Consider the following 8,875-nt stretch of genomic DNA (forward strand, 5'->3'; position numbering starts at 1 on the left):
ACAAATGTCATTCGAAATGAAGCCATTGCTCCAGATAGAGATGGAGAAAGGGGCAGAGCGGGAGAGGGTGGGAAGGGGAGAGGGTTGGGAAAGCATTATACAGAGCGAACTGGAGAGTGGGATAGTGCCTGATGAAGATGGAGACGTTGTCGGCTGAAGTGGATTTCTAGCGCATTGCCGTAGAACGAGCTACTCCCATAAATAATGCATTTCCAGCCACTTGAAAATGGAAGCGAAAAATGCAATAAACTTTTGGAATAACAACAACAAAACAGAAAAATAAACCAGAAGCTATGGCAAAACAACAAATTAGAAACCTAGAATCCACAAAAACAAATTTAGAAATGAGGAATCCTAAAACAAACAGCCCCATGGCATAGAACTGGACACAGCAGGTTGCATTCTCCACTCAAGTGGACAGCTAGGAAAGCTCCAAGAGAAGCGCATAGAAAGCCTTTCACGATAGCGAGAGCACCAGTTATAAGCAAGAACATTGGCATTTCGTATGAAAAACGTGTCATATTCTATTATTTTGCTATTAACATTTTTCCCATTAATGGTAGCAAGTATTTGATACCCAATATAATCCCTTAACTTCACCCCAATCCAAATTAAAGCTCTTCTTAATCAGTTTTGGCCACAAAAAAGTGGGCAAACAGTGGGCGTTGACTTGAGGCAAATGGACTCGTGTCATGGACTGTGAAACAGCCAAAGCCACAGCCATAGCCAGAGCCCGAGCCCGAGTCAAAATCAAAACCATAACCGTGTGGACGCCTTTGGCACATGCCGCGATCCCAGCGGCGTACAGGTCTCTGCCTGGGGTTCGCGTTCGCTCGAGTGTTCCTCCATATACAAAGTGAATGCAAAGAGAGTGAGAAGTCTCGCAGAGAAAGAGAGGTTGAGAATACGAGTGCATGTGGAAAAGCGTGGGAGTATTTGTCCAACTGGTTTTCATAGGTATTTTATTTCCAGTCTTTTGTGGATTTGATTGAAGTGATTGGCAGAAGGGGGGATTTACGAGTATGTATGAGAAAAGTCAATGGGAAAGAGGGGTCCTTTAAAGAGGGTTCTGTACAGAAAATTATGGAAGAACGTGCGAAAGATTAGGGAGTACTTTGATTAAGTCTACACAGACTTTTAGTTTTAGTTTGAAAAAGAGCAAATATACTTTTCAACAGTATTTAAAAAAAAGATCGAACCGATGAATTGATTTTGTTTCATTTCCGTGTGCGAATTTCCCTAAGGACCTTCAAATTATCTCTAATTACCCCCAAAAAACCTCAGCAACCACTTCCCATTGCACAATCCACCCACCCATCAGGTAGGAACAGCAAAAAGTAAATTTGCACAACCCGCAAAAAATATTAAGAACTTGGCACTGTTAATCCGTAGGCGTGATAGCCTCGAGAAGAGGATTACAGTTTGCCAACATAGCTTACAAAAGTCAATTTTTTTATGACCCATGATCCCAAGACACCGGAACAACGCACCAGACACACGGCAAACCCGGCAACTGGCAATCCTGGCAAGAAATCGGAAAAATAAAATTTGGGAAAAATTATATGCATCATAAAGTTTTCGCCGGAGAAGGAAAGAGAACAATTTTGCTTCAAAAGAATCATAAAAAAAAGTGCGTGACAAGGAGGGAACGAGAACGATAGAGGGAGGCACATCTGACAAGGTCGTGTCAACCATAAATATTTACATGTCATAAACATCAAGGTGAGGCCCAGGCCCAGGCCAAGGATCACATCCTTTTTCCGCAAGGCGTTTTCCATTGAACAGTCGACACATACAAAGGCTGAAACGGAAACCTTGAAGCAAATTTTATGGTCTGAATTGGCAGTTTAGCAAGTAAACCTCGGCCCCTGGTCCCGGTCCCGGTCCTCATCCCTGTTCTGGTCCTGGTCCTGGTGCTGGTCCCTGTTCCCCGAGTCAAGCAGTCAGTCAACTTTCCGGCCTCTAACTCTCTCCGAGACCAAGACCGAGACCTTTGTGATTTATGGTCTGTTAGCCGGACCTCGGGCAGGATTTTCATTTGAATTGTGACTACAGCTCTGACTGTGACTGTCTCTCTATTTGCTTCGAGGTTTTCTCGGCCATTGGGCATTTTTCGCCAGCATAAATTATGCAGATGCCTCCTCCGCTGACGTTCGCCCGAGTCAAGTTGTTATTGTGGGCGTTGGTCCCAGAGCAGCCCTAACACCTCAACTACCTGTGAACGGTCTTGGTTTCGGTTTGAGTTCTGTGTCCTCTAGGTAGAGGCGTTACAGTTTCCCCAGCCTTAACTCTTTTGAGCCAATTATGTCGACCACTTCTGGTTAAATAGTTTAGTTTTCATTAGGGCCCTCACTGCCCTGACTTTTGTTCGCATAAAAAGGTACGAGTATTTTTTCCGCACTTTGGGAAACTCTTTTTCGTCTTGAGCTGCATTTTTATGCCCTGAATATCCAGGAAATTGGGTGGAATAGAACAAAAATTAGTTTCGCTGTGGGTGTATAGGTAAAGACAGGAGACCTAGTTCAAAGGGATCATCTGAACGAGGGAACTGCGATTGTCAATGCAATGATCTGGAATTGACAAATATGGAATTTGTTTGTTGAGTTTTTAACTACCGTAATTTCAAGGTTTCTATAACCATATGTTCTTACATTTTGATCGCATCAATCAATGTCCTTCAGGCGTTATTTTATAATGGATATTTAATTTTTATTCACAACTTTTTAATGCATATTCTAAGACTTTGATGAGCATTTCCTTTGGCTGGATCAATCTGCACTTTAAAAAGATATTTTGGAAAATTTTGAATTCCGTTTTTATTTTTTATTGCTGGAGCTGGAGAGCTGTCTCCTCTCTTTTTTTCCTCAATTTAAAAATTAAAATTTATGTGCGAGATTGTAATTGCAACAAACTCTTTCTTGTTTGTTTGTGCGGTTCGGCTGTGCTCGGTCGGCACTTTTAATTAATCGTTAATTATGGCTCATGGGAGAAGCTCTACGGAGGGCCACGCCCCAGCTGCAGCTCCAGCTCCAGCTCCAAAAGCCCACCGCCTTTGCCATCATCTGTACCGTCAGCACCACCACCCACCCCCGCTGAGTGTAGTTACATGTACACAGAAGCGTTAATTAAATTTCTGTTTGCCTTTTGGCTTTCCTGGCCAACATCTCCTTTTCCTGGCCAAAAGAGTGGGAGAGGAGTGTGGCGTGGCGTGGAGGAGAGGAGAGGAGAGAGAGATGCTTGGCAATGGCGTAGTAAATAAATATTCATTTAATTTATGGTTTTAATTTTTATGACTACACAACTTCGGGGCAGACAATTTAGTAGTTTGGCGGAGCGTGGATGGAAATTTAATAACTTTGTTTATGCGCACACTAAATCATAACTAATGAGCGGCCCCGAAGAGCCGCAGAGAGTGCCACAGAGTGCCAGGCATCTCCTGGCTCCTGGAGATGGGATGGGATGGTAAATGAGATCGCTATTGGGATTGGGGGAACACAAACTGAAACTGGAACTTGGACTCTGATCGGGGAATGCAGCTGCCTTGAAGAAACCTCAATGACAAGCCAAAACTATTTGATTTACGCTAAGGACAGGGGCACAAGCCACTAATTTGGGTTTGAACACCTACAAGGACACACGCGGACACAAAACGGGAATACGGTTTGAAAACTTCTCCTCAAAAAATTGAGAGACCACCAGCTGATTTGGCCAAAGGCAAATTGCAGGCTCGCCCTGCGGGATGTTGCCCAGGAATCCCAGGAATGGAAAGAAAAGGACCGACCTTTGACACGGACCGACCCAAAGGACAATCAACAAATGAAATGCTTCACAAATTGTCCAGCTCATTTCAACATTTGACAGGGCTTCGAGTGGAGTGGGCCAGGACCACCATTCTGCCGTGCTGACAGATCCAAAAGTTGTCTCTCCGAATATTGATTCGTTTGAATATTTTTCCAGCATTTTCAGCTTTCATTTCCGCCGCTGAAACTTTAGTTTTCCCCTCAAGTTATCTCAGTTTTTCCATCTGCCATATCAGATTATCTACCAGAAGATCTGGTTCTGTCGGCTAAACACCAAAAGTTATCTCTTTCCGTATATCAAATGATGGTCCCGAGCCCACGACAAACTAAATGTCAAAAGGTAAATTTCCATATTCCCGAAGTCCCAAAGGGGCTATGATAAATGTTACGATCAATTAATAATTGTTAACTAAGCCAAAACGATACGGATCCACGGATCCCCAGTCGGGGCAGGCACCAGGCCAGTGAGCCACAAAATGGAGAATTAATCGAAGGGCTGCAGGCCTGACAGCCGGAGGAATTTTCTGAGGGGACTGAGGCGACACTTGAATGCCCTTACACTTCCTGAACACCTTAACACAGGGGGAACATAATTTACTAGAAGGAACAAGTAACACAACTATTTCCCAAGAGGTGAAAATTGGTTATCAACGGTGCAATCATAGACATTATTCCAACATTTTGAGCTCCTATCTTTAGACAGAAAAGCCTTTTCGAATACCACATGGCTCAAATCCTTTGCACACAACATCTGTATAAGGAAGGACTCCACCATTTTCAAGAGTATACCAGCAAAGGAGCCACAAAAACTCGAACCATCGAACTTGCCTGGCTAATAAAATTGTTAGACAGATAAACTGATATTGATATTTTTTTCCGTTTTTGTCTTGCTGTCGTGTTATTATTGCTGTTGTCTTGTCTCGAGACATCATTTGTAATCAATAAAATTAAATTAAATTCGTCTCTAGGCGACGCCTGGAGATGAACCCTTTGAGATAGCGGTAGACAACGGATACCAAAACGAACCGAAGCCGAATCCGAATCCGAGACCAAGCCCAAGAGCAGATCAACCACAAACAGCGGCAAGTGTAAACACGTGGGTTTGTTGACAAGCAGCCTTATGAGTCTTATAGTAGTCGGAGGAGAGACGAAACGGAACCCAGAAAGGAGCGAGCGAAGGTCGCTCCGGGGCGTTTATCCTGCGGCACACGCAGTAGGAGGCTCAAACTGACTGAGTGACTGCCTGGGTCTCGACCTGGACCCGGTCCCTGTTGCTGTTGCTGTCCTCTCGAAAATCCAACTAATTAAGTTTTAACGGCACTTGCTAAACATTCGACCTGTTTTGGCCCGCTGTCCGCCCTCTCAATTTCTCGCCCTCTGTCTCTGTTTTCAGATGGGCGTGTGCACAATGGCTTACAGAGTCCTGTTTTTGTTTGAATTTAAAATAGGATTAAATTGATTTCTCGCTACTCGACAAAACAGTTGGCCCTAACTACCTGGATGGGAGCCGGAATAAGTCGTACTGTAGGTGCGATGAGGTCAGCAGTTTTCTCTCCCAGACATGAATGATGATTGGTTCGGGTATCAATGTCGATTGAAATGTTCCAGCAAACAGGGGAAGCACTTGACAAGGATACTTCAACTGTCAGTGTTAGGGCAACCATTTGGAAAGGTGTCTTCTAAAAGAGAAATTTATTTTTATATATGGAATATATCATTTTGGGGCAAACAGTTTGAACAATAAAGATTTTATAAAATATATTTTGTGCAGCATTGAATATTATAATAAAGAATAAAAAGTGTTGGGTAGCGCTGATAGTGTTGAATAGCGGGTCCAGTCTTGGGTAACAAAAGAATGTTTCACCACAATACCAGAACATTTCTAAAAAAAACACTTCTCCACAATAAAAAACTAAATTAAACTATTCTGCAACACTTCTAATGAAATAATTCCATATTAAAATCCATCCATGGCAGTACTCAAAGGTCTCCCAAAATTCATAGCTCGACGATCTGCTGTTCGATCTTCAACCCTTTGTATCGTAATTCAGGAAACTTTTAGAAGTTTTTGCTTCATTGCATAAATATTTATGCGCTTTTGAAAATGCTCAACATCTCGGCTCGCCTGAAGTTCGGGGCAATATTTGATAAAATACAAAAGCGAACAAGGCGAATAGAAATGTGTCAATGGCAGGAGAAGAAGCTGCCAAGGACCCTCATTAGTGTAAGGGGCTGAGCAAAGAACAAGGACCGAAGCGATGAAGTTCTCTCGAAGACGAAGGCCGGAACAATAGAGTCGAGCACTCCCCTCCACGCCTTGTCCAGGGGCGTGTCGACTGAGTGAACAATTACGAAGGGAACGGCGAGGGAAATATTGGATGGAAATGGATGGGTTGGGAGGGTCGGTCCCATACCGGAGGGTACAATTATCGTTGGTGGAACGACCAACGACATTCGGAGAGTCACAAAGACGCTGACATTTACTTGACTTTAAATGCGCGAAATGGAAATCTGATATTCCCGGATGTTGGACAATTGGCCGGGCTCTATAATGGGGGTCGCCTTGGGCAGCTCTGGCGTCTCCCCTAGCCCCTAGCCGAATCGAGATCTAGAAACTCCTACTTCTTGAAAAGAAGGAGGAACACAGAAGGTGTGTAATTATTTTCGTTGCCGTTTTGACTTTCGACTTCCAGAGTCCACATCAAGATCCCTCCATATGTGCAGGCCATACATAAGAAAAAAGCGCGCCAGAAACTTTCTCACGCTCCATTTGACAACTTCCTGCCTCTGGAGGTACCGACTTTTTGCCATTATGCTCCTTTGCCTTAGTCGGTAATTATATGGCCGGGTCCTGGTATTTTTGGCAGCTTTTTTTTGTTGTTAGTTGCAAATGCGCATTCGGTTGCACATTTCTTGTGGTGGATTTTCATTGAAAAGTGTTCGAGTGGAAGTCGTTAGGCTTTTCTACTTGCTCTGGACAATCTCTCAAGTGGCTGCCTTTAACACTTTCCGCTCAAGTGTTTGCTCTTTGCTAAAATAAAGAAAAGGAGTAACAGTTCCTCAAGTTGTTGACTCCTTGAGAGCGGTCTGAAGTGGCCTCGGAGCGGGAAAAGGGCCAAGTCGAGAATTAAGGCTAATGAGGCCGAAGATTGTCCTCAAAAGTAGAAGGCCAAGGACGAATTGTAAGCTGCTAGTAGTAGAGCTGACCTTACTGGGAATATCCCAAATGACATTTTAAGCCTCAAACCTTTAGTATCCCCAAAAGTCAGAGATATTCAATAAACTGCATTCCCATTCTCTTAAGGAGCGCCTTGGCTACACCCCATACAAGGGTTGATATCTCCCAAGCACATTCTTAGATCTCCCTGACTGAAACAACATTCCAACTAATTGAGTTCCAATAATGCGACGGAAGCTGAAAAACAAACAGATCAAGCACTGCCACAGCCGCAGAAAAAGGCTGCACGTCAAAGGGAAAGCCAGAGACAAAGCCCGGCACAAAGCACAAACTCAAACAGAGACACCGTAGGACAGGACGGTGTCCCCAATCCTCAGGCAGGCTCGGCAGGATATCCGTGTCACTTAATTGTACGACACTTTATTGGATTTTAAAAAGGACTTTGTCGTCACGCCAACGGCAACGACTGCAGCCATGGCCGAGGGTAATTAAATTTCCCGTGGAGCCAAATTGGATCAGGGCGATGATGACGCACTGGCCCAGTCCCAGTCCCAGTCGCAGTCTCAGTCCTTAATAGAATTGATTGAATTAAGCTCTGGGACCCGGCTATGGGCCTGCTTAAATGTCGCCAATGATGATGCTGACGCCTGGAGCCAGGCGGGGAGTCCATCCTCCACTCAGCCCCCACTCCTGAGCTCCTTGGGATCTGAATCAACCAATTGCCGGACGGCAAGCAGCTTCTCGTGTTTGCTTCGTCCTGATGCTCGGCAGCCACACGACAGGATATGCGCTGCCTTCGTGGTTCCTGTCGTCGTGGGATCCCCCGTGGATTCTCTCAATGCGGCGTTAAAATTTTGGGGGTGTATCAATTTCGATTCATTGCCATTTTACTCGTTGCTGTGGGGCCCCCATTGAGGGTGGATTTGCACCCTGTATACTCTCATACATATATATATAAATTGTTGTTCTTTTGGCCACTTAAGTGGGTGGAATGGGGGCTGTGCTGCGTTCTACCCTCTCGTCTTGCTCTCGGGGAGTTACATCCAAAGCCAAAAAGGGCAATTTTGGGGGTTTGTTCAGTGTTTCCTTGAGGCTGTTTATGTTGTTTGAAACGATAAAAATCATTCAAGTGGCATATGCTCTCACGCTCACACTATCGCACTGCCACACCCACACCCTCCCCTGCTAATAGCTTTGTGCCACTTGTGGTTGGGGCAATTATATTGTATGCCCCGATAATATAATGATTAGACATATGACACAATATGATTATACGATTTTATTATTAATTTATGAGGTGGTTTCGCTGAGGAGAGGCGTGATGTGAGGGGTGGGTGTTATGCTATATATCGATATCGTTAATTGCTGATTGATGGGGTCTCCGGATGTGTCGGCTTAGAAGTACATATAGTACATATATTGGAAATTAACCATTAATAACAATGATTAAGTAAAATAATAAAAGTCAGATGATTTAAGCGAAACGTTCTCGAGTTTCATGAGAAGTATGTACTTTCAACTTCTTATAAAACTCCAAATGCTCTTCTCAATACAATCCATCCAAGGCTTGATTCCAGCCCAAACCCCTACGAATGAATCCTATACTACTATAAGATTACAATGAATTATGTTATTTTTAACGATTACAAATTTGAAGCTAATCCAAACCTCAAAAATGGTATCCCTTGAAATGCCAAAAACAATTAAACAAACAATACCAAATGACGTTACGCCTCTCAAACAATAAAAATGCAACGTTGAACAGGTGTTTGCTTTACACAATTCCTGATAAATGGTGGCCCGAACCTCAACAAAGACACACAAATTTTTCATAAAGTGGCAGTCGTCAGTCAGTCGGTGGACGAGAGACCTTCTACTTGACTTTGGGCCAGAAGTG

This window comes from Drosophila persimilis, unplaced genomic scaffold, assembly GCF_003286085.1.
Source record: "Drosophila persimilis strain 14011-0111.01,24,50 unplaced genomic scaffold, DperRS2 tig00000000-arrow-pilon, whole genome shotgun sequence".
Lineage (NCBI taxonomy): Eukaryota > Metazoa > Arthropoda > Insecta > Diptera > Drosophilidae > Drosophila > Drosophila persimilis.